The sequence below is a fragment of the Anomaloglossus baeobatrachus genome, unplaced genomic scaffold (genome assembly GCF_048569485.1).
Source record: "Anomaloglossus baeobatrachus isolate aAnoBae1 unplaced genomic scaffold, aAnoBae1.hap1 Scaffold_695, whole genome shotgun sequence".
NCBI classification, from domain to species: Eukaryota; Metazoa; Chordata; class Amphibia; order Anura; family Aromobatidae; genus Anomaloglossus; species Anomaloglossus baeobatrachus.
In genome coordinates, this window is record NW_027445069.1 from 96875 (window position 1) to 117382 (window position 20508).

At 61.5% G+C, this 20508-nt stretch overlaps 19 non-coding genes across 19 annotated transcripts; all 19 read right to left on the reverse strand.

The window, feature by feature from the left end:
* Positions 1 to 527: 527 nt before the first annotated feature.
* LOC142286861 (U1 spliceosomal RNA) lies at positions 528 to 691 on the reverse strand. The gene has a single exon (XR_012747930.1). It is a non-coding gene; the product is annotated as a U1 spliceosomal RNA (small nuclear RNA).
* Positions 692 to 1596: 905 nt separating this feature from the next.
* On the reverse strand, positions 1597 to 1760 carry LOC142286803 (U1 spliceosomal RNA). Its single transcript, XR_012747876.1, has one exon. It is a non-coding gene; the product is annotated as a U1 spliceosomal RNA (small nuclear RNA).
* Positions 1761 to 2665: 905 nt separating this feature from the next.
* On the reverse strand, positions 2666 to 2829 carry LOC142286804 (U1 spliceosomal RNA). The gene has a single exon (XR_012747877.1). It is a non-coding gene; the product is annotated as a U1 spliceosomal RNA (small nuclear RNA).
* Positions 2830 to 3724: 895 nt separating this feature from the next.
* LOC142286822 (U1 spliceosomal RNA) lies at positions 3725 to 3888 on the reverse strand. The gene has a single exon (XR_012747894.1). It is a non-coding gene; the product is annotated as a U1 spliceosomal RNA (small nuclear RNA).
* A 905-nt stretch (positions 3889 to 4793) lies between these two features.
* On the reverse strand, positions 4794 to 4957 carry LOC142286805 (U1 spliceosomal RNA). Its single transcript, XR_012747878.1, has one exon. It is a non-coding gene; the product is annotated as a U1 spliceosomal RNA (small nuclear RNA).
* An 895-nt stretch (positions 4958 to 5852) lies between these two features.
* On the reverse strand, positions 5853 to 6016 carry LOC142286862 (U1 spliceosomal RNA). The gene has a single exon (XR_012747931.1). It is a non-coding gene; the product is annotated as a U1 spliceosomal RNA (small nuclear RNA).
* Positions 6017 to 6941: 925 nt separating this feature from the next.
* Positions 6942 to 7105, reverse strand: LOC142286806 (U1 spliceosomal RNA). The gene has a single exon (XR_012747879.1). It is a non-coding gene; the product is annotated as a U1 spliceosomal RNA (small nuclear RNA).
* An 895-nt stretch (positions 7106 to 8000) lies between these two features.
* On the reverse strand, positions 8001 to 8164 carry LOC142286863 (U1 spliceosomal RNA). Its single transcript, XR_012747932.1, has one exon. It is a non-coding gene; the product is annotated as a U1 spliceosomal RNA (small nuclear RNA).
* A 905-nt stretch (positions 8165 to 9069) lies between these two features.
* LOC142286807 (U1 spliceosomal RNA) lies at positions 9070 to 9233 on the reverse strand. The gene has a single exon (XR_012747880.1). It is a non-coding gene; the product is annotated as a U1 spliceosomal RNA (small nuclear RNA).
* An 895-nt stretch (positions 9234 to 10128) lies between these two features.
* Positions 10129 to 10292, reverse strand: LOC142286864 (U1 spliceosomal RNA). Its single transcript, XR_012747933.1, has one exon. It is a non-coding gene; the product is annotated as a U1 spliceosomal RNA (small nuclear RNA).
* A 909-nt stretch (positions 10293 to 11201) lies between these two features.
* Positions 11202 to 11365, reverse strand: LOC142286809 (U1 spliceosomal RNA). Its single transcript, XR_012747882.1, has one exon. It is a non-coding gene; the product is annotated as a U1 spliceosomal RNA (small nuclear RNA).
* Positions 11366 to 12280: 915 nt separating this feature from the next.
* LOC142286865 (U1 spliceosomal RNA) lies at positions 12281 to 12444 on the reverse strand. The gene has a single exon (XR_012747934.1). It is a non-coding gene; the product is annotated as a U1 spliceosomal RNA (small nuclear RNA).
* A 920-nt stretch (positions 12445 to 13364) lies between these two features.
* On the reverse strand, positions 13365 to 13528 carry LOC142286810 (U1 spliceosomal RNA). The gene has a single exon (XR_012747883.1). It is a non-coding gene; the product is annotated as a U1 spliceosomal RNA (small nuclear RNA).
* Positions 13529 to 14433: 905 nt separating this feature from the next.
* LOC142286811 (U1 spliceosomal RNA) lies at positions 14434 to 14597 on the reverse strand. The gene has a single exon (XR_012747884.1). It is a non-coding gene; the product is annotated as a U1 spliceosomal RNA (small nuclear RNA).
* Positions 14598 to 15492: 895 nt separating this feature from the next.
* On the reverse strand, positions 15493 to 15656 carry LOC142286867 (U1 spliceosomal RNA). Its single transcript, XR_012747936.1, has one exon. It is a non-coding gene; the product is annotated as a U1 spliceosomal RNA (small nuclear RNA).
* A 905-nt stretch (positions 15657 to 16561) lies between these two features.
* LOC142286812 (U1 spliceosomal RNA) lies at positions 16562 to 16725 on the reverse strand. The gene has a single exon (XR_012747885.1). It is a non-coding gene; the product is annotated as a U1 spliceosomal RNA (small nuclear RNA).
* Positions 16726 to 17620: 895 nt separating this feature from the next.
* Positions 17621 to 17784, reverse strand: LOC142286868 (U1 spliceosomal RNA). Its single transcript, XR_012747937.1, has one exon. It is a non-coding gene; the product is annotated as a U1 spliceosomal RNA (small nuclear RNA).
* A 905-nt stretch (positions 17785 to 18689) lies between these two features.
* Positions 18690 to 18853, reverse strand: LOC142286813 (U1 spliceosomal RNA). Its single transcript, XR_012747886.1, has one exon. It is a non-coding gene; the product is annotated as a U1 spliceosomal RNA (small nuclear RNA).
* An 895-nt stretch (positions 18854 to 19748) lies between these two features.
* On the reverse strand, positions 19749 to 19912 carry LOC142286869 (U1 spliceosomal RNA). The gene has a single exon (XR_012747938.1). It is a non-coding gene; the product is annotated as a U1 spliceosomal RNA (small nuclear RNA).
* Between the last annotated feature and the right edge of the window lie 596 nt (positions 19913 to 20508).

Consider the following 20508-nt stretch of genomic DNA (forward strand, 5'->3'; position numbering starts at 1 on the left):
CGGCCGCAAAAAAGGGCCCGGCCGTGCACTTCCTGCTGCTGCAGCCGCAAGTGCCATCTTTGGAGCGTGCCCGCTGCCGCTCGCTACAAAGCTCCCCTCCCGGCTGAACCAAAGGCCAATTCCTGTCACTACACCAGCGGAGGAATCCACAGCCAGCGGGCCCAGGGGGAACTCGGCCGGTGTGTCCAAAGCAGCCAAGCAAAGATATCAGGACGCCAAATCAAGAGTTAAGGGTTTAAACGGAGAGAGGAAAACGAAAAAACAAAGACCAAGGAAGGAACCCCCCCCTCCCCTCCCCTCCTCTCTTTTAAAAAAGGCTCACAACAAATCCCAGATACCAAAAGCCAGCAGCAAAGCGAGCGGCTTCCCTTTGGCAGCTTCTAGATGGGGCCACAAGGGGGCACCAACAGGCTGTGCTTGCTTGAGAGTCCCTCGCAGCAGGCAGCAAAAGGAGACTCGCACACCTGTTGGCTCGTGGAGCCCCCCAAGCAGCAGCGTGTATCTGTCTATCTTTGACCAGAGCAAATCAGGGGAAAGCGCGAACGCAGTCCCCCACTACCACAAATTATGCAGTCGAGTTTCCCGCATTTGGGGAAATCGCAGGGGTCAGCACACCCGGAGTGCAATGGATGAGCCTCACCCTGGGAGAACCACCTTAGTGATCATGGTATCTCCCCTGCCAGGTAAGTATGAGTTGGGAGCGCGCCGGCTCGACGGGCGCCCCTCCGGCGCAGGCCCGCTACATCGCGGAGTCTCGGGCGGTGGGGTGAGGCGGGATCCGGGGCCAAAGCCAGGCGTTCCTTCGAGAGGGTGCCACCGAGGCCAGCAGCCTGGGAGCCGGCTACACCCCTTCCATCCCCCCCATGGCAGGCCAAGCTCAAGGCGAAGGCCGTCGTCCAAGATGCACAGCAAGCCAGAGTCATTTGCATAGCGGGGCGGCGGCTTCGGAGCCCAACGTGCGTTCGACGCCTGTAAACAGGCAGAAGGCTGCAGCTCCGGCTGCTCGCTCAGGGCGGCAGGAAGAGGCCCGGCGTCGGAGGCTCAACGTCGGCAGCCCCACCAGGCGGCCGCAAAAAAGGGCCCGGCCGTGCACTTCCTGCTGCTGCAGCCGCAAGTGCCATCTTTGGAGCGTGCCCGCTGCCGCTCGCTACAAAGCTCCCCTCCCGGCTGAACCAAAGGCCAATTCCTGTCACTACACCAGCGGAGGAATCCACAGCCAGCGGGCCCAGGGGGAACTCGGCCGGTGTGTCCAAAGCAGCCAAGCAAAGATATCAGGACGCCAAATCAAGAGTTAAGGGTTTAAACGGAGAGAGGAAAACGAAAAAACAAAGACCAAGGAAGGAACCCCCCCCTCCCCTCCCCTCCCCTCCTCTCTTTTAAAAAAGGCTCACAACAAATCCCAGATACCAAAAGCCAGCAGCAAAGCGAGCGGCTTCCCTTTGGCAGCTTCTAGATGGGGCCACAAGGGGGCACCAACAGGCTGTGCTTGCTTGAGAGTCCCTCGCAGCAGGCAGCAAAAGGAGACTCGCACACCTGTTGGCTCGTGGAGCCCCCCAAGCAGCAGCGTGTATCTGTCTATCTTTGACCAGAGCAAATCAGGGGAAAGCGCGAACGCAGTCCCCCACTACCACAAATTATGCAGTCGAGTTTCCCGCATTTGGGGAAATCGCAGGGGTCAGCACACCCGGCGTGCAATGGATGAGCCTCACCCTGGGAGAACCACCTTAGTGATCATGGTATCTCCCCTGCCAGGTAAGTATGAGTTGGGAGCGCGCCGGCTCGACGGGCGCCCCTCCGGCGCAGGCCCGCTACATCGCGGAGTCTCGGGCGGTGGGGTGAGGCGGGATCCGGGGCCAAAGCCAGGCGTTCCTTCGAGAGGGTGCCACCGAGGCCAGCAGCCTGGGAGCCGGCTACACCCCTTCCATCCCCCCCATGGCAGGCCAAGCTCAAGGCGAAGGCCGTCGTCCAAGATGCACAGCAAGCCAGAGTCATTTGCATAGCGGGGCGGCGGCTTCGGAGCCCAACGTGCGTTCGACGCCTGTAAACAGGCAGAAGGCTGCAGCTCCGGCTGCTCGCTCAGGGCGGCAGGAAGAGGCCCGGCGTCGGAGGCTCAACGTCGGCAGCCCCACCAGGCGGCCGCAAAAAAGGGCCCGGCCGTGCACTTCCTGCTGCTGCAGCCGCAAGTGCCATCTTTGGAGCGTGCCCGCTGCCGCTCGCTACAAAGCTCCCCTCCCGGCTGAACCAAAGGCCAATTCCTGTCACTACACCAGCGGAGGAATCCACAGCCAGCGGGCCCAGGGGGAACTCGGCCGGTGTGTCCAAAGCAGCCAAGCAAAGATATCAGGACGCCAAATCAAGAGTTAAGGGTTTAAACGGAGAGAGGAAAACGAAAAAACAAAGACCAAGGAAGGAACCCCCCCCTCCCCTCCCCTCCCCTCCTCTCTTTTAAAAAAGGCTCACAACAAATCCCAGATACCAAAAGCCAGCAGCAAAGCGAGCGGCTTCCCTTTGGCAGCTTCTAGATGGGGCCACAAGGGGGCACCAACAGGCTGTGCTTGCTTGAGAGTCCCTCGCAGCAGGCAGCAAAAGGAGACTCGCACACCTGTTGGCTCGTGGAGCCCCCCAAGCAGCAGCGTGTATCTGTCTATCTTTGACCAGAGCAAATCAGGGGAAAGCGCGAACGCAGTCCCCCACTACCACAAATTATGCAGTCGAGTTTCCCGCATTTGGGGAAATCGCAGGGGTCAGCACACCCGGCGTGCAATGGATGAGCCTCACCCTGGGAGAACCACCTTAGTGATCATGGTATCTCCCCTGCCAGGTAAGTATGAGTTGGGAGCGCGCCGGCTCGACGGGCGCCCCTCCGGCGCAGGCCCGCTACATCGCGGAGTCTCGGGCGGTGGGGTGAGGCGGGATCCGGGGCCAAAGCCAGGCGTTCCTTCGAGAGGGTGCCACCGAGGCCAGCAGCCTGGGAGCCGGCTACACCCCTTCCATCCCCCCCATGGCAGGCCAAGCTCAAGGCGAAGGCCGTCGTCCAAGATGCACAGCAAGCCAGAGTCATTTGCATAGCGGGGCGGCGGCTTCGGAGCCCAACGTGCGTTCGACGCCTGTAAACAGGCAGAAGGCTGCAGCTCCGGCTGCTCGCTCAGGGCGGCAGGAAGAGGCCCGGCGTCGGAGGCTCAACGTCGGCAGCCCCACCAGGCGGCCGCAAAAAAGGGCCCGGCCGTGCACTTCCTGCTGCTGCAGCCGCAAGTGCCATCTTTGGAGCGTGCCCGCTGCCGCTCGCTACAAAGCTCCCCTCCCGGCTGAACCAAAGGCCAATTCCTGTCACTACACCAGCGGAGGAATCCACAGCCAGCGGGCCCAGGGGGAACTCGGCCGGTGTGTCCAAAGCAGCCAAGCAAAGATATCAGGACGCCAAATCAAGAGTTAAGGGTTTAAACGGAGAGAGGAAAACGAAAAAACAAAGACCAAGGAAGGAACCCCCCCCTCCCCTCCTCTCTTTTAAAAAAGGCTCACAACAAATCCCAGATACCAAAAGCCAGCAGCAAAGCGAGCGGCTTCCCTTTGGCAGCTTCTAGATGGGGCCACAAGGGGGCACCAACAGGCTGTGCTTGCTTGAGAGTCCCTCGCAGCAGGCAGCAAAAGGAGACTCGCACACCTGTTGGCTCGTGGAGCCCCCCAAGCAGCAGCGTGTATCTGTCTATTTTTGACCAGAGCAAATCAGGGGAAAGCGCAAACGCAGTCCCCCACTACCACAAATTATGCAGTCGAGTTTCCCGCATTTGGGGAAATCGCAGGGGTCAGCACACCCGGCGTGCAATGGATGAGCCTCACCCTGGGAGAACCACCTTAGTGATCATGGTATCTCCCCTGCCAGGTAAGTATGAGTTGGGAGCGCGCCGGCTCGACGGGCGCCCCTCCGGCGCAGGCCCGCTACATCGCGGAGTCTCGGGCGGTGGGGTGAGGCGGGATCCGGGGCCAAAGCCAGGCGTTCCTTCGAGAGGGTGCCACCGAGGCCAGCAGCCTGGGAGCCGGCTACACCCCTTCCATCCCCCCCATGGCAGGCCAAGCTCAAGGCGAAGGCCGTCGTCCAAGATGCACAGCAAGCCAGAGTCATTTGCATAGCGGGGCGGCGGCTTCGGAGCCCAACGTGCGTTCGACGCCTGTAAACAGGCAGAAGGCTGCAGCTCCGGCTGCTCGCTCAGGGCGGCAGGAAGAGGCCCGGCGTCGGAGGCTCAACGTCGGCAGCCCCACCAGGCGGCCGCAAAAAAGGGCCCGGCCGTGCACTTCCTGCTGCTGCAGCCGCAAGTGCCATCTTTGGAGCGTGCCCGCTGCCGCTCGCTACAAAGCTCCCCTCCCGGCTGAACCAAAGGCCAATTCCTGTCACTACACCAGCGGAGGAATCCACAGCCAGCGGGCCCAGGGGGAACTCGGCCGGTGTGTCCAAAGCAGCCAAGCAAAGATATCAGGACGCCAAATCAAGAGTTAAGGGTTTAAACGGAGAGAGGAAAACGAAAAAACAAAGACCAAGGAAGGAACCCCCCCCTCCCCTCCCCTCCCCTCCTCTCTTTTAAAAAAGGCTCACAACAAATCCCAGATACCAAAAGCCAGCAGCAAAGCGAGCGGCTTCCCTTTGGCAGCTTCTAGATGGGGCCACAAGGGGGCACCAACAGGCTGTGCTTGCTTGAGAGTCCCTCGCAGCAGGCAGCAAAAGGAGACTCGCACACCTGTTGGCTCGTGGAGCCCCCCAAGCAGCAGCGTGTATCTGTCTATCTTTGACCAGAGCAAATCAGGGGAAAGCGCGAACGCAGTCCCCCACTACCACAAATTATGCAGTCGAGTTTCCCGCATTTGGGGAAATCGCAGGGGTCAGCACACCCGGCGTGCAATGGATGAGCCTCACCCTGGGAGAACCACCTTAGTGATCATGGTATCTCCCCTGCCAGGTAAGTATGAGTTGGGAGCGCGCCGGCTCGACGGGCGCCCCTCCGGCGCAGGCCCGCTACATCGCGGAGTCTCGGGCGGTGGGGTGAGGCGGGATCCGGGGCCAAAGCCAGGCGTTCCTTCGAGAGGGTGCCACCGAGGCCAGCAGCCTGGGAGCCGGCTACACCCCTTCCATCCCCCCCATGGCAGGCCAAGCTCAAGGCGAAGGCCGTCGTCCAAGATGCACAGCAAGCCAGAGTCATTTGCATAGCGGGGCGGCGGCTTCGGAGCCCAACGTGCGTTCGACGCCTGTAAACAGGCAGAAGGCTGCAGCTCCGGCTGCTCGCTCAGGGCGGCAGGAAGAGGCCCGGCGTCGGAGGCTCAACGTCGGCAGCCCCACCAGGCGGCCGCAAAAAAGGGCCCGGCCGTGCACTTCCTGCTGCTGCAGCCGCAAGTGCCATCTTTGGAGCGTGCCCGCTGCCGCTCGCTACAAAGCTCCCCTCCCGGCTGAACCAAAGGCCAATTCCTGTCACTACACCAGCGGAGGAATCCACAGCCAGCGGGCCCAGGGGGAACTCGGCCGGTGTGTCCAAAGCAGCCAAGCAAAGATATCAGGACGCCAAATCAAGAGTTAAGGGTTTAAACGGAGAGAGGAAAACGAAAAAACAAAGACCAAGGAAGGAACCCCCCCCTCCCCTCCTCTCTTTTAAAAAAGGCTCACAACAAATCCCAGATACCAAAAGCCAGCAGCAAAGCGAGCGGCTTCCCTTTGGCAGCTTCTAGATGGGGCCACAAGGGGGCACCAACAGGCTGTGCTTGCTTGAGAGTCCCTCGCAGCAGGCAGCAAAAGGAGACTCGCACACCTGTTGGCTCGTGGAGCCCCCCAAGCAGCAGCGTGTATCTGTCTATTTTTGACCAGAGCAAATCAGGGGAAAGCGCGAACGCAGTCCCCCACTACCACAAATTATGCAGTCGAGTTTCCCGCATTTGGGGAAATCGCAGGGGTCAGCACACCCGGAGTGCAATGGATGAGCCTCACCCTGGGAGAACCACCTTAGTGATCATGGTATCTCCCCTGCCAGGTAAGTATGAGTTGGGAGCGCGCCGGCTCGACGGGCGCCCCTCCGGCGCAGGCCCGCTACATCGCGGAGTCTCGGGCGGTGGGGTGAGGCGGGATCCGGGGCCAAAGCCAGGCGTTCCTTCGAGAGGGTGCCACCGAGGCCAGCAGCCTGGGAGCCGGCTACACCCCTTCCATCCCCCCCATGGCAGGCCAAGCTCAAGGCGAAGGCCGTCGTCCAAGATGCACAGCAAGCCAGAGTCATTTGCATAGCGGGGCGGCGGCTTCGGAGCCCAACGTGCGTTCGACGCCTGTAAACAGGCAGAAGGCTGCAGCTCCGGCTGCTCGCTCAGGGCGGCAGGAAGAGGCCCGGCGTCGGAGGCTCAACGTCGGCAGCCCCACCAGGCGGCCGCAAAAAAGGGCCCGGCCGTGCACTTCCTGCTGCTGCAGCCGCAAGTGCCATCTTTGGAGCGTGCCCGCTGCCGCTCGCTACAAAGCTCCCCTCCCGGCTGAACCAAAGGCCAATTCCTGTCACTACACCAGCGGAGGAATCCACAGCCAGCGGGCCCAGGGGGAACTCGGCCGGTGTGTCCAAAGCAGCCAAGCAAAGATATCAGGACGCCAAATCAAGAGTTAAGGGTTTAAACGGAGAGAGGAAAACGAAAAAACAAAGACCAAGGAAGGAACCCCCCCCTCCCCTCCCCTCCCCTCCCCTCCCCTCCCCTCCCCTCCTCTCTTTTAAAAAAGGCTCACAACAAATCCCAGATACCAAAAGCCAGCAGCAAAGCGAGCGGCTTCCCTTTGGCAGCTTCTAGATGGGGCCACAAGGGGGCACCAACAGGCTGTGCTTGCTTGAGAGTCCCTCGCAGCAGGCAGCAAAAGGAGACTCGCACACCTGTTGGCTCGTGGAGCCCCCCAAGCAGCAGCGTGTATCTGTCTATCTTTGACCAGAGCAAATCAGGGGAAAGCGCGAACGCAGTCCCCCACTACCACAAATTATGCAGTCGAGTTTCCCGCATTTGGGGAAATCGCAGGGGTCAGCACACCCGGCGTGCAATGGATGAGCCTCACCCTGGGAGAACCACCTTAGTGATCATGGTATCTCCCCTGCCAGGTAAGTATGAGTTGGGAGCGCGCCGGCTCGACGGGCGCCCCTCCGGCGCAGGCCCGCTACATCGCGGAGTCTCGGGCGGTGGGGTGAGGCGGGATCCGGGGCCAAAGCCAGGCGTTCCTTCGAGAGGGTGCCACCGAGGCCAGCAGCCTGGGAGCCGGCTACACCCCTTCCATCCCCCCCATGGCAGGCCAAGCTCAAGGCGAAGGCCGTCGTCCAAGATGCACAGCAAGCCAGAGTCATTTGCATAGCGGGGCGGCGGCTTCGGAGCCCAACGTGCGTTCGACGCCTGTAAACAGGCAGAAGGCTGCAGCTCCGGCTGCTCGCTCAGGGCGGCAGGAAGAGGCCCGGCGTCGGAGGCTCAACGTCGGCAGCCCCACCAGGCGGCCGCAAAAAAGGGCCCGGCCGTGCACTTCCTGCTGCTGCAGCCGCAAGTGCCATCTTTGGAGCGTGCCCGCTGCCGCTCGCTACAAAGCTCCCCTCCCGGCTGAACCAAAGGCCAATTCCTGTCACTACACCAGCGGAGGAATCCACAGCCAGCGGGCCCAGGGGGAACTCGGCCGGTGTGTCCAAAGCAGCCAAGCAAAGATATCAGGACGCCAAATCAAGAGTTAAGGGTTTAAACGGAGAGAGGAAAACGAAAAAACAAAGACCAAGGAAGGAACCCCCCCCTCCCCTCCTCTCTTTTAAAAAAGGCTCACAACAAATCCCAGATACCAAAAGCCAGCAGCAAAGCGAGCGGCTTCCCTTTGGCAGCTTCTAGATGGGGCCACAAGGGGGCACCAACAGGCTGTGCTTGCTTGAGAGTCCCTCGCAGCAGGCAGCAAAAGGAGACTCGCACACCTGTTGGCTCGTGGAGCCCCCCAAGCAGCAGCGTGTATCTGTCTATTTTTGACCAGAGCAAATCAGGGGAAAGCGCGAACGCAGTCCCCCACTACCACAAATTATGCAGTCGAGTTTCCCGCATTTGGGGAAATCGCAGGGGTCAGCACACCCGGAGTGCAATGGATGAGCCTCACCCTGGGAGAACCACCTTAGTGATCATGGTATCTCCCCTGCCAGGTAAGTATGAGTTGGGAGCGCGCCGGCTCGACGGGCGCCCCTCCGGCGCAGGCCCGCTACATCGCGGAGTCTCGGGCGGTGGGGTGAGGCGGGATCCGGGGCCAAAGCCAGGCGTTCCTTCGAGAGGGTGCCACCGAGGCCAGCAGCCTGGGAGCCGGCTACACCCCTTCCATCCCCCCCATGGCAGGCCAAGCTCAAGGCGAAGGCCGTCGTCCAAGATGCACAGCAAGCCAGAGTCATTTGCATAGCGGGGCGGCGGCTTCGGAGCCCAACGTGCGTTCGACGCCTGTAAACAGGCAGAAGGCTGCAGCTCCGGCTGCTCGCTCAGGGCGGCAGGAAGAGGCCCGGCGTCGGAGGCTCAACGTCGGCAGCCCCACCAGGCGGCCGCAAAAAAGGGCCCGGCCGTGCACTTCCTGCTGCTGCAGCCGCAAGTGCCATCTTTGGAGCGTGCCCGCTGCCGCTCGCTACAAAGCTCCCCTCCCGGCTGAACCAAAGGCCAATTCCTGTCACTACACCAGCAGAGGAATCCACAGCCAGCGGGCCCAGGGGGAACTCGGCCGGTGTGTCCAAAGCAGCCAAGCAAAGATATCAGGACGCCAAATCAAGAGTTAAGGGTTTAAACGGAGAGAGGAAAACGAAAAAACAAAGACCAAGGAAGGAACCCCCCCCTCCCCTCCCCTCCCCTCCTCTCTTTTAAAAAAGGCTCACAACAAATCCCAGACACCAAAAGCCAGCAGCAAAGCGAGCGGCTTCCCTTTGGCAGCTTCTAGATGGGGCCACAAGGGGGCACCAACAGGCTGTGCTTGCTTGAGAGTCCCTCGCAGCAGGCAGCAAAAGGAGACTCGCACACCTGTTGGCTCGTGGAGCCCCCCAAGCAGCAGCGTGTATCTGTCTATCTTTGACCAGAGCAAATCAGGGGAAAGCGCGAACGCAGTCCCCCACTACCACAAATTATGCAGTCGAGTTTCCCGCATTTGGGGAAATCGCAGGGGTCAGCACACCCGGCGTGCAATGGATGAGCCTCACCCTGGGAGAACCACCTTAGTGATCATGGTATCTCCCCTGCCAGGTAAGTATGAGTTGGGAGCGCGCCGGCTCGACGGGCGCCCCTCCGGCGCAGGCCCGCTACATCGCGGAGTCTCGGGCGGTGGGGTGAGGCGGGATCCGGGGCCAAAGCCAGGCGTTCCTTCGAGAGGGTGCCACCGAGGCCAGCAGCCTGGGAGCCGGCTACACCCCTTCCATCCCCCCCATGGCAGGCCAAGCTCAAGGCGAAGGCCGTCGTCCAAGATGCACAGCAAGCCAGAGTCATTTGCATAGCGGGGCGGCGGCTTCGGAGCCCAACGTGCGTTCGACGCCTGTAAACAGGCAGAAGGCTGCAGCTCCGGCTGCTCGCTCAGGGCGGCAGGAAGAGGCCCGGCGTCGGAGGCTCAACGTCGGCAGCCCCACCAGGCGGCCGCAAAAAAGGGCCCGGCCGTGCACTTCCTGCTGCTGCAGCCGCAAGTGCCATCTTTGGAGCGTGCCCGCTGCCGCTCGCTACAAAGCTCCCCTCCCGGCTGAACCAAAGGCCAATTCCTGTCACTACACCAGCGGAGGAATCCACAGCCAGCGGGCCCAGGGGGAACTCGGCCGGTGTGTCCAAAGCAGCCAAGCAAAGATATCAGGACGCCAAATCAAGAGTTAAGGGTTTAAACGGAGAGAGGAAAACGAAAAAACAAAGACCAAGGAAGGAACCCCCCCCTCCCCTCCTCTCTTTTAAAAAAGGCTCACAACAAATCCCAGATACCAAAAGCCAGCAGCAAAGCGAGCGGCTTCCCTTTGGCAGCTTCTAGATGGGGCCACAAGGGGGCACCAACAGGCTGTGCTTGCTTGAGAGTCCCTCGCAGCAGGCAGCAAAAGGAGACTCGCACACCTGTTGGCTCGTGGAGCCCCCCAAGCAGCAGCGTGTATCTGTCTATCTTTGACCAGAGCAAATCAGGGGAAAGCGCGAACGCAGTCCCCCACTACCACAAATTATGCAGTCGAGTTTCCCGCATTTGGGGAAATCGCAGGGGTCAGCACACCCGGAGTGCAATGGATGAGCCTCACCCTGGGAGAACCACCTTAGTGATCATGGTATCTCCCCTGCCAGGTAAGTATGAGTTGGGAGCGCGCCGGCTCGACGGGCGCCCCTCCGGCGCAGGCCCGCTACATCGCGGAGTCTCGGGCGGTGGGGTGAGGCGGGATCCGGGGCCAAAGCCAGGCGTTCCTTCGAGAGGGTGCCACCGAGGCCAGCAGCCTGGGAGCCGGCTACACCCCTTCCATCCCCCCCATGGCAGGCCAAGCTCAAGGCGAAGGCCGTCGTCCAAGATGCACAGCAAGCCAGAGTCATTTGCATAGCGGGGCGGCGGCTTCGGAGCCCAACGTGCGTTCGACGCCTGTAAACAGGCAGAAGGCTGCAGCTCCGGCTGCTCGCTCAGGGCGGCAGGAAGAGGCCCGGCGTCGGAGGCTCAACGTCGGCAGCCCCACCAGGCGGCCGCAAAAAAGGGCCCGGCCGTGCACTTCCTGCTGCTGCAGCCGCAAGTGCCATCTTTGGAGCGTGCCCGCTGCCGCTCGCTACAAAGCTCCCCTCCCGGCTGAACCAAAGGCCAATTCCTGTCACTACACCAGCGGAGGAATCCACAGCCAGCGGGCCCAGGGGGAACTCGGCCGGTGTGTCCAAAGCAGCCAAGCAAAGATATCAGGACGCCAAATCAAGAGTTAAGGGTTTAAACGGAGAGAGGAAAACGAAAAAACAAAGACCAAGGAAGGAACCCCCCCTCCCCTCCCCTCCCCTCCCCTCCTCTCTTTTAAAAAAGGCTCACAACAAATCCCAGATACCAAAAGCCAGCAGCAAAGCGAGCGGCTTCCCTTTGGCAGCTTCTAGATGGGGCCACAAGGGGGCACCAACAGGCTGTGCTTGCTTGAGAGTCCCTCGCAGCAGGCAGCAAAAGGAGACTCGCACACCTGTTGGCTCGTGGAGCCCCCCAAGCAGCAGCGTGTATCTGTCTATCTTTGACCAGAGCAAATCAGGGGAAAGCGCGAACGCAGTCCCCCACTACCACAAATTATGCAGTCGAGTTTCCCGCATTTGGGGAAATCGCAGGGGTCAGCACACCCGGCGTGCAATGGATGAGCCTCACCCTGGGAGAACCACCTTAGTGATCATGGTATCTCCCCTGCCAGGTAAGTATGAGTTGGGAGCGCGCCGGCTCGACGGGCGCCCCTCCGGCGCAGGCCCGCTACATCGCGGAGTCTCGGGCGGTGGGGTGAGGCGGGATCCGGGGCCAAAGCCAGGCGTTCCTTCGAGAGGGTGCCACCGAGGCCAGCAGCCTGGGAGCCGGCTACACCCCTTCCATCCCCCCCATGGCAGGCCAAGCTCAAGGCGAAGGCCGTCGTCCAAGATGCACAGCAAGCCAGAGTCATTTGCATAGCGGGGCGGCGGCTTCGGAGCCCAACGTGCGTTCGACGCCTGTAAACAGGCAGAAGGCTGCAGCTCCGGCTGCTCGCTCAGGGCGGCAGGAAGAGGCCCGGCGTCGGAGGCTCAACGTCGGCAGCCCCACCAGGCGGCCGCAAAAAAGGGCCCGGCCGTGCACTTCCTGCTGCTGCAGCCGCAAGTGCCATCTTTGGAGCGTGCCCGCTGCCGCTCGCTACAAAGCTCCCCTCCCGGCTGAACCAAAGGCCAATTCCTGTCACTACACCAGCGGAGGAATCCACAGCCAGCGGGCCCAGGGGGAACTCGGCCGGTGTGTCCAAAGCAGCCAAGCAAAGATATCAGGACGCCAAATCAAGAGTTAAGGGTTTAAACGGAGAGAGGAAAACGAAAAAACAAAGACCAAGGAAGGAACCCCCCCCTCCCCTCCCCTCCCCTCCCCTCCCCTCCTCTCTTTTAAAAAAGGCTCACAACAAATCCCAGATACCAAAAGCCAGCAGCAAAGCGAGCGGCTTCCCTTTGGCAGCTTCTAGATGGGGCCACAAGGGGGCACCAACAGGCTGTGCTTGCTTGAGAGTCCCTCGCAGCAGGCAGCAAAAGGAGACTCGCACACCTGTTGGCTCGTGGAGCCCCCCAAGCAGCAGCGTGTATCTGTCTATCTTTGACCAGAGCAAATCAGGGGAAAGCGCGAACGCAGTCCCCCACTACCACAAATTATGCAGTCGAGTTTCCCGCATTTGGGGAAATCGCAGGGGTCAGCACACCCGGAGTGCAATGGATGAGCCTCACCCTGGGAGAACCACCTTAGTGATCATGGTATCTCCCCTGCCAGGTAAGTATGAGTTGGGAGCGCGCCGGCTCGACGGGCGCCCCTCCGGCGCAGGCCCGCTACATCGCGGAGTCTCGGGCGGTGGGGTGAGGCGGGATCCGGGGCCAAAGCCAGGCGTTCCTTCGAGAGGGTGCCACCGAGGCCAGCAGCCTGGGAGCCGGCTACACCCCTTCCATCCCCCCCATGGCAGGCCAAGCTCAAGGCGAAGGCCGTCGTCCAAGATGCACAGCAAGCCAGAGTCATTTGCATAGCGGGGCGGCGGCTTCGGAGCCCAACGTGCGTTCGACGCCTGTAAACAGGCAGAAGGCTGCAGCTCCGGCTGCTCGCTCAGGGCGGCAGGAAGAGGCCCGGCGTCGGAGGCTCAACGTCGGCAGCCCCACCAGGCGGCCGCAAAAAAGGGCCCGGCCGTGCACTTCCTGCTGCTGCAGCCGCAAGTGCCATCTTTGGAGCGTGCCCGCTGCCGCTCGCTACAAAGCTCCCCTCCCGGCTGAACCAAAGGCCAATTCCTGTCACTACACCAGCGGAGGAATCCACAGCCAGCGGGCCCAGGGGGAACTCGGCCGGTGTGTCCAAAGCAGCCAAGCAAAGATATCAGGACGCCAAATCAAGAGTTAAGGGTTTAAACGGAGAGAGGAAAACGAAAAAACAAAGACCAAGGAAGGAACCCCCCCCTCCCCTCCCCTCCCCTCCCCTCCCCTCCCCTCCTCTCTTTTAAAAAAGGCTCACAACAAATCCCAGATACCAAAAGCCAGCAGCAAAGCGAGCGGCTTCCCTTTGGCAGCTTCTAGATGGGGCCACAAGGGGGCACCAACAGGCTGTGCTTGCTTGAGAGTCCCTCGCAGCAGGCAGCAAAAGGAGACTCGCACACCTGTTGGCTCGTGGAGCCCCCCAAGCAGCAGCGTGTATCTGTCTATCTTTGACCAGAGCAAATCAGGGGAAAGCGCGAACGCAGTCCCCCACTACCACAAATTATGCAGTCGAGTTTCCCGCATTTGGGGAAATCGCAGGGGTCAGCACACCCGGCGTGCAATGGATGAGCCTCACCCTGGGAGAACCACCTTAGTGATCATGGTATCTCCCCTGCCAGGTAAGTATGAGTTGGGAGCGCGCCGGCTCGACGGGCGCCCCTCCGGCGCAGGCCCGCTACATCGCGGAGTCTCGGGCGGTGGGGTGAGGCGGGATCCGGGGCCAAAGCCAGGCGTTCCTTCGAGAGGGTGCCACCGAGGCCAGCAGCCTGGGAGCCGGCTACACCCCTTCCATCCCCCCCATGGCAGGCCAAGCTCAAGGCGAAGGCCGTCGTCCAAGATGCACAGCAAGCCAGAGTCATTTGCATAGCGGGGCGGCGGCTTCGGAGCCCAACGTGCGTTCGACGCCTGTAAACAGGCAGAAGGCTGCAGCTCCGGCTGCTCGCTCAGGGCGGCAGGAAGAGGCCCGGCGTCGGAGGCTCAACGTCGGCAGCCCCACCAGGCGGCCGCAAAAAAGGGCCCGGCCGTGCACTTCCTGCTGCTGCAGCCGCAAGTGCCATCTTTGGAGCGTGCCCGCTGCCGCTCGCTACAAAGCTCCCCTCCCGGCTGAACCAAAGGCCAATTCCTGTCACTACACCAGCGGAGGAATCCACAGCCAGCGGGCCCAGGGGGAACTCGGCCGGTGTGTCCAAAGCAGCCAAGCAAAGATATCAGGACGCCAAATCAAGAGTTAAGGGTTTAAACGGAGAGAGGAAAACGAAAAAACAAAGACCAAGGAAGGAACCCCCCCCTCCCCTCCCCTCCCCTCCTCTCTTTTAAAAAAGGCTCACAACAAATCCCAGATACCAAAAGCCAGCAGCAAAGCGAGCGGCTTCCCTTTGGCAGCTTCTAGATGGGGCCACAAGGGGGCACCAACAGGCTGTGCTTGCTTGAGAGTCCCTCGCAGCAGGCAGCAAAAGGAGACTCGCACACCTGTTGGCTCGTGGAGCCCCCCAAGCAGCAGCGTGTATCTGTCTATCTTTGACCAGAGCAAATCAGGGGAAAGCGCGAACGCAGTCCCCCACTACCACAAATTATGCAGTCGAGTTTCCCGCATTTGGGGAAATCGCAGGGGTCAGCACACCCGGCGTGCAATGGATGAGCCTCACCCTGGGAGAACCACCTTAGTGATCATGGTATCTCCCCTGCCAGGTAAGTATGAGTTGGGAGCGCGCCGGCTCGACGGGCGCCCCTCCGGCGCAGGCCCGCTACATCGCGGAGTCTCGGGCGGTGGGGTGAGGCGGGATCCGGGGCCAAAGCCAGGCGTTCCTTCGAGAGGGTGCCACCGAGGCCAGCAGCCTGGGAGCCGGCTACACCCCTTCCATCCCCCCCATGGCAGGCCAAGCTCAAGGCGAAGGCCGTCGTCCAAGATGCACAGCAAGCCAGAGTCATTTGCATAGCGGGGCGGCGGCTTCGGAGCCCAACGTGCGTTCGACGCCTGTAAACAGGCAGAAGGCTGCAGCTCCGGCTGCTCGCTCAGGGCGGCAGGAAGAGGCCCGGCGTCGGAGGCTCAACGTCGGCAGCCCCACCAGGCGGCCGCAAAAAAGGGCCCGGCCGTGCACTTCCTGCTGCTGCAGCCGCAAGTGCCATCTTTGGAGCGTGCCCGCTGCCGCTCGCTACAAAGCTCCCCTCCCGGCTGAACCAAAGGCCAATTCCTGTCACTACACCAGCGGAGGAATCCACAGCCAGCGGGCCCAGGGGGAACTCGGCCGGTGTGTCCAAAGCAGCCAAGCAAAGATATCAGGACGCCAAATCAAGAGTTAAGGGTTTAAACGGAGAGAGGAAAACGAAAAAACAAAGACCAAGGAAGGAACCCCCCCCTCCCCTCCTCTCTTTTAAAAAAGGCTCACAACAAATCCCAGATACCAAAAGCCAGCAGCAAAGCGAGCGGCTTCCCTTTGGCAGCTTCTAGATGGGGCCACAAGGGGGCACCAACAGGCTGTGCTTGCTTGAGAGTCCCTCGCAGCAGGCAGCAAAAGGAGACTCGCACACCTGTTGGCTCGTGGAGCCCCCCAAGCAGCAGCGTGTATCTGTCTATTTTTGACCAGAGCAAATCAGGGGAAAGCGCGAACGCAGTCCCCCACTACCACAAATTATGCAGTCGAGTTTCCCGCATTTGGGGAAATCGCAGGGGTCAGCACACCCGGAGTGCAATGGATGAGCCTCACCCTGGGAGAACCACCTTAGTGATCATGGTATCTCCCCTGCCAGGTAAGTATGAGTTGGGAGCGCGCCGGCTCGACGGGCGCCCCTCCGGCGCAGGCCCGCTACATCGCGGAGTCTCGGGCGGTGGGGTGAGGCGGGATCCGGGGCCAAAGCCAGGCGTTCCTTCGAGAGGGTGCCACCGAGGCCAGCAGCCTGGGAGCCGGCTACACCCCTTCCATCCCCCCCATGGCAGGCCAAGCTCAAGGCGAAGGCCGTCGTCCAAGATGCACAGCAAGCCAGAGTCATTTGCATAGCGGGGCGGCGGCTTCGGAGCCCAACGTGCGTTCGACGCCTGTAAACAGGCAGAAGGCTGCAGCTCCGGCTGCTCGCTCAGGGCGGCAGGAAGAGGCCCGGCGTCGGAGGCTCAACGTCGGCAGCCCCACCAGGCGGCCGCAAAAAAGGGCCCGGCCGTGCACTTCCTGCTGCTGCAGCCGCAAGTGCCATCTTTGGAGCGTGCCCGCTGCCGCTCGCTACAAAGCTCCCCTCCCGGCTGAACCAAAGGCCAATTCCTGTCACTACACCAGCAGAGGAATCCACAGCCAGCGGGCCCAGGGGGAACTCGGCCGGTGTGTCCAAAGCAGCCAAGCAAAGATATCAGGACGCCAAATCAAGAGTTAAGGGTTTAAACGGAGAGAGGAAAACGAAAAAACAAAGACCAAGGAAGGAACCCCCCCCTCCCCTCCCCTCCCCTCCTCTCTTTTAAAAAAGGCTCACAACAAATCCCAGACACCAAAAGCCAGCAGCAAAGCGAGCGGCTTCCCTTTGGCAGCTTCTAGATGGGGCCACAAGGGGGCACCAACAGGCTGTGCTTGCTTGAGAGTCCCTCGCAGCAGGCAGCAAAAGGAGACTCGCACACCTGTTGGCTCGTGGAGCCCCCCAAGCAGCAGCGTGTATCTGTCTATCTTTGACCAGAGCAAATCAGGGGAAAGCGCGAACGCAGTCCCCCACTACCACAAATTATGCAGTCGAGTTTCCCGCATTTGGGGAAATCGCAGGGGTCAGCACACCCGGCGTGCAATGGATGAGCCTCACCCTGGGAGAACCACCTTAGTGATCATGGTATCTCCCCTGCCAGGTAAGTATGAGTTGGGAGCGCGCCGGCTCGACGGGCGCCCCTCCGGCGCAGGCCCGCTACATCGCGGAGTCTCGGGCGGTGGGGTGAGGCGGGATCCGGGGCCAAAGCCAGGCGTTCCTTCGAGAGGGTGCCACCGAGGCCAGCAGCCTGGGAGCCGGCTACACCCCTTCCATCCCCCCCATGGCAGGCCAAGCTCAAGGCGAAGGCCGTCGTCCAAGATGCACAGCAAGCCAGAGTCATTTGCATAGCGGGGCGGCGGCTTCGGAGCCCAACGTGCGTTCGACGCCTGTAAACAGGCAGAAGGCTGCAGCTCCGGCTGCTCGCTCAGGGCGGCAGGAAGAGGCCCGGCGTCGGAGGCTCAACGTCGGCAGCCCCACCAGGCGGCCGCAAAAAAGGGCCCGGCCGTGCACTTCCTGCTGCTGCAGCCGCAAGTGCCATCTTTGGAGCGTGCCCGCTGCCGCTCGCTACAAAGCTCCCCTCCCGGCTGAACCAAAGGCCAATTCCTGTCACTACACCAGCGGAGGAATCCACAGCCAGCGGGCCCAGGGGGAACTCGGCCGGTGTGTCCAAAGCAGCCAAGCAAAGATATCAGGACGCCAAATCAAGAGTTAAGGGTTTAAACGGAGAGAGGAAAACGAAAAAACAAAGACCAAGGAAGGAACCCCCCCCTCCCCTCCTCTCTTTTAAAAAAGGCTCACAACAAATCCCAGATACCAAAAGCCAGCAGCAAAGCGAGCGGCTTCCCTTTGGCAGCTTCTAGATGGGGCCACAAGGGGGCACCAACAGGCTGTGCTTGCTTGAGAGTCCCTCGCAGCAGGCAGCAAAAGGAGACTCGCACACCTGTTGGCTCGTGGAGCCCCCCAAGCAGCAGCGTGTATCTGTCTATTTTTGACCAGAGCAAATCAGGGGAAAGCGCGAACGCAGTCCCCCACTACCACAAATTATGCAGTCGAGTTTCCCGCATTTGGGGAAATCGCAGGGGTCAGCACACCCGGAGTGCAATGGATGAGCCTCACCCTGGGAGAACCACCTTAGTGATCATGGTATCTCCCCTGCCAGGTAAGTATGAGTTGGGAGCGCGCCGGCTCGACGGGCGCCCCTCCGGCGCAGGCCCGCTACATCGCGGAGTCTCGGGCGGTGGGGTGAGGCGGGATCCGGGGCCAAAGCCAGGCGTTCCTTCGAGAGGGTGCCACCGAGGCCAGCAGCCTGGGAGCCGGCTACACCCCTTCCATCCCCCCCATGGCAGGCCAAGCTCAAGGCGAAGGCCGTCGTCCAAGATGCACAGCAAGCCAGAGTCATTTGCATAGCGGGGCGGCGGCTTCGGAGCCCAACGTGCGTTCGACGCCTGTAAACAGGCAGAAGGCTGCAGCTCCGGCTGCTCGCTCAGGGCGGCAGGAAGAGGCCCGGCGTCGGAGGCTCAACGTCGGCAGCCCCACCAGGCGGCCGCAAAAAAGGGCCCGGCCGTGCACTTCCTGCTGCTGCAGCCGCAAGTGCCATCTTTGGAGCGTGCCCGCTGCCGCTCGCTACAAAGCTCCCCTCCCGGCTGAACCAAAGGCCAATTCCTGTCACTACACCAGCGGAGGAATCCACAGCCAGCGGGCCCAGGGGGAACTCGGCCGGTGTGTCCAAAGCAGCCAAGCAAAGATATCAGGACGCCAAATCAAGAGTTAAGGGTTTAAACGGAGAGAGGAAAACGAAAAAACAAAGACCAAGGAAGGAACCCCCCCCTCCCCTCCCCTCCCCTCCTCTCTTTTAAAAAAGGCTCACAACAAATCCCAGATACCAAAAGCCAGCAGCAAAGCGAGCGGCTTCCCTTTGGCAGCTTCTAGATGGGGCCACAAGGGGGCACCAACAGGCTGTGCTTGCTTGAGAGTCCCTCGCAGCAGGCAGCAAAAGGAGACTCGCACACCTGTTGGCTCGTGGAGCCCCCCAAGCAGCAGCGTGTATCTGTCTATCTTTGACCAGAGCAAATCAGGGGAAAGCGCGAACGCAGTCCCCCACTACCACAAATTATGCAGTCGAGTTTCCCGCATTTGGGGAAATCGCAGGGGTCAGCACACCCGGCGTGCAATGGATGAGCCTCACCCTGGGAGAACCACCTTAGTGATCATGGTATCTCCCCTGCCAGGTAAGTATGAGTTGGGAGCGCGCCGGCTCGACGGGCGCCCCTCCGGCGCAGGCCCGCTACATCGCGGAGTCTCGGGCGGTGGGGTGAGGCGGGATCCGGGGCCAAAGCCAGGCGTTCCTTCGAGAGGGTGCCACCGAGGCCAGCAGCCTGGGAGCCGGCTACACCCCTTCCATCCCCCCCATGGCAGGCCAAGCTCAAGGCGAAGGCCGTCGTCCAAGATGCACAGCAAGCCAGAGTCATTTGCATAGCGGGGCGGCGGCTTCGGAGCCCAACGTGCGTTCGACGCCTGTAAACAGGCAGAAGGCTGCAGCTCCGGCTGCTCGCTCAGGGCGGCAGGAAGAGGCCCGGCGTCGGAGGCTCAACGTCGGCAGCCCCACCAGGCGGCCGCAAAAAAGGGCCCGGCCGTGCACTTCCTGCTGCTGCAGCCGCAAGTGCCATCTTTGGAGCGTGCCCGCTGCCGCTCGCTACAAAGCTCCCCTCCCGGCTGAACCAAAGGCCAATTCCTGTCACTACACCAGCGGAGGAATCCACAGCCAGCGGGCCCAGGGGGAACTCGGCCGGTGTGTCCAAAGCAGCCAAGCAAAGATATCAGGACGCCAAATCAAGAGTTAAGGGTTTAAACGGAGAGAGGAAAACGAAAAAACAAAGACCAAGGAAGGAACCCCCCCCTCCCCTCCTCTCTTTTAAAAAAGGCTCACAACAAATCCCAGATACCAAAAGCCAGCAGCAAAGCGAGCGGCTTCCCTTTGGCAGCTTCTAGATGGGGCCACAAGGGGGCACCAACAGGCTGTGCTTGCTTGAGAGTCCCTCGCAGCAGGCAGCAAAAGGAGACTCGCACACCTGTTGGCTCGTGGAGCCCCCCAAGCAGCAGCGTGTATCTGTCTATTTTTGACCAGAGCAAATCAGGGGAAAGCGCGAACGCAGTCCCCCACTACCACAAATTATGCAGTCGAGTTTCCCGCATTTGGGGAAATCGCAGGGGTCAGCACACCCGGAGTGCAATGGATGAGCCTCACCCTGGGAGAACCACCTTAGTGATCATGGTATCTCCCCTGCCAGGTAAGTATGAGTTGGGAGCGCGCCGGCTCGACGGGCGCCCCTCCGGCGCAGGCCCGCTACATCGCGGAGTCTCGGGCGGTGGGGTGAGGCGGGATCCGGGGCCAAAGCCAGGCGTTCCTTCGAGAGGGTGCCACCGAGGCCAGCAGCCTGGGAGCCGGCTACACCCCTTCCATCCCCCCCATGGCAGGCCAAGCTCAAGGCGAAGGCCGTCGTCCAAGATGCACAGCAAGCCAGAGTCATTTGCATAGCGGGGCGGCGGCTTCGGAGCCCAACGTGCGTTCGACGCCTGTAAACAGGCAGAAGGCTGCAGCTCCGGCTGCTCGCTCAGGGCGGCAGGAAGAGGCCCGGCGTCGGAGGCTCAACGTCGGCAGCCCCACCAGGCGGCCGCAAAAAAGGGCCCGGCCGTGCACTTCCTGCTGCTGCAGCCGCAAGTGCCATCTTTGGAGCGTGCCCGCTGCCGCTCGCTACAAAGCTCCCCTCCCGGCTGAACCAAAGGCCAATTCCTGTCACTACACCAGCGGAGGAATCCACAGCCAGCGGGCCCAGGGGGAACTCGGCCGGTGTGTCCAAAGCAGCCAAGCAAAGATATCAGGACGCCAAATCA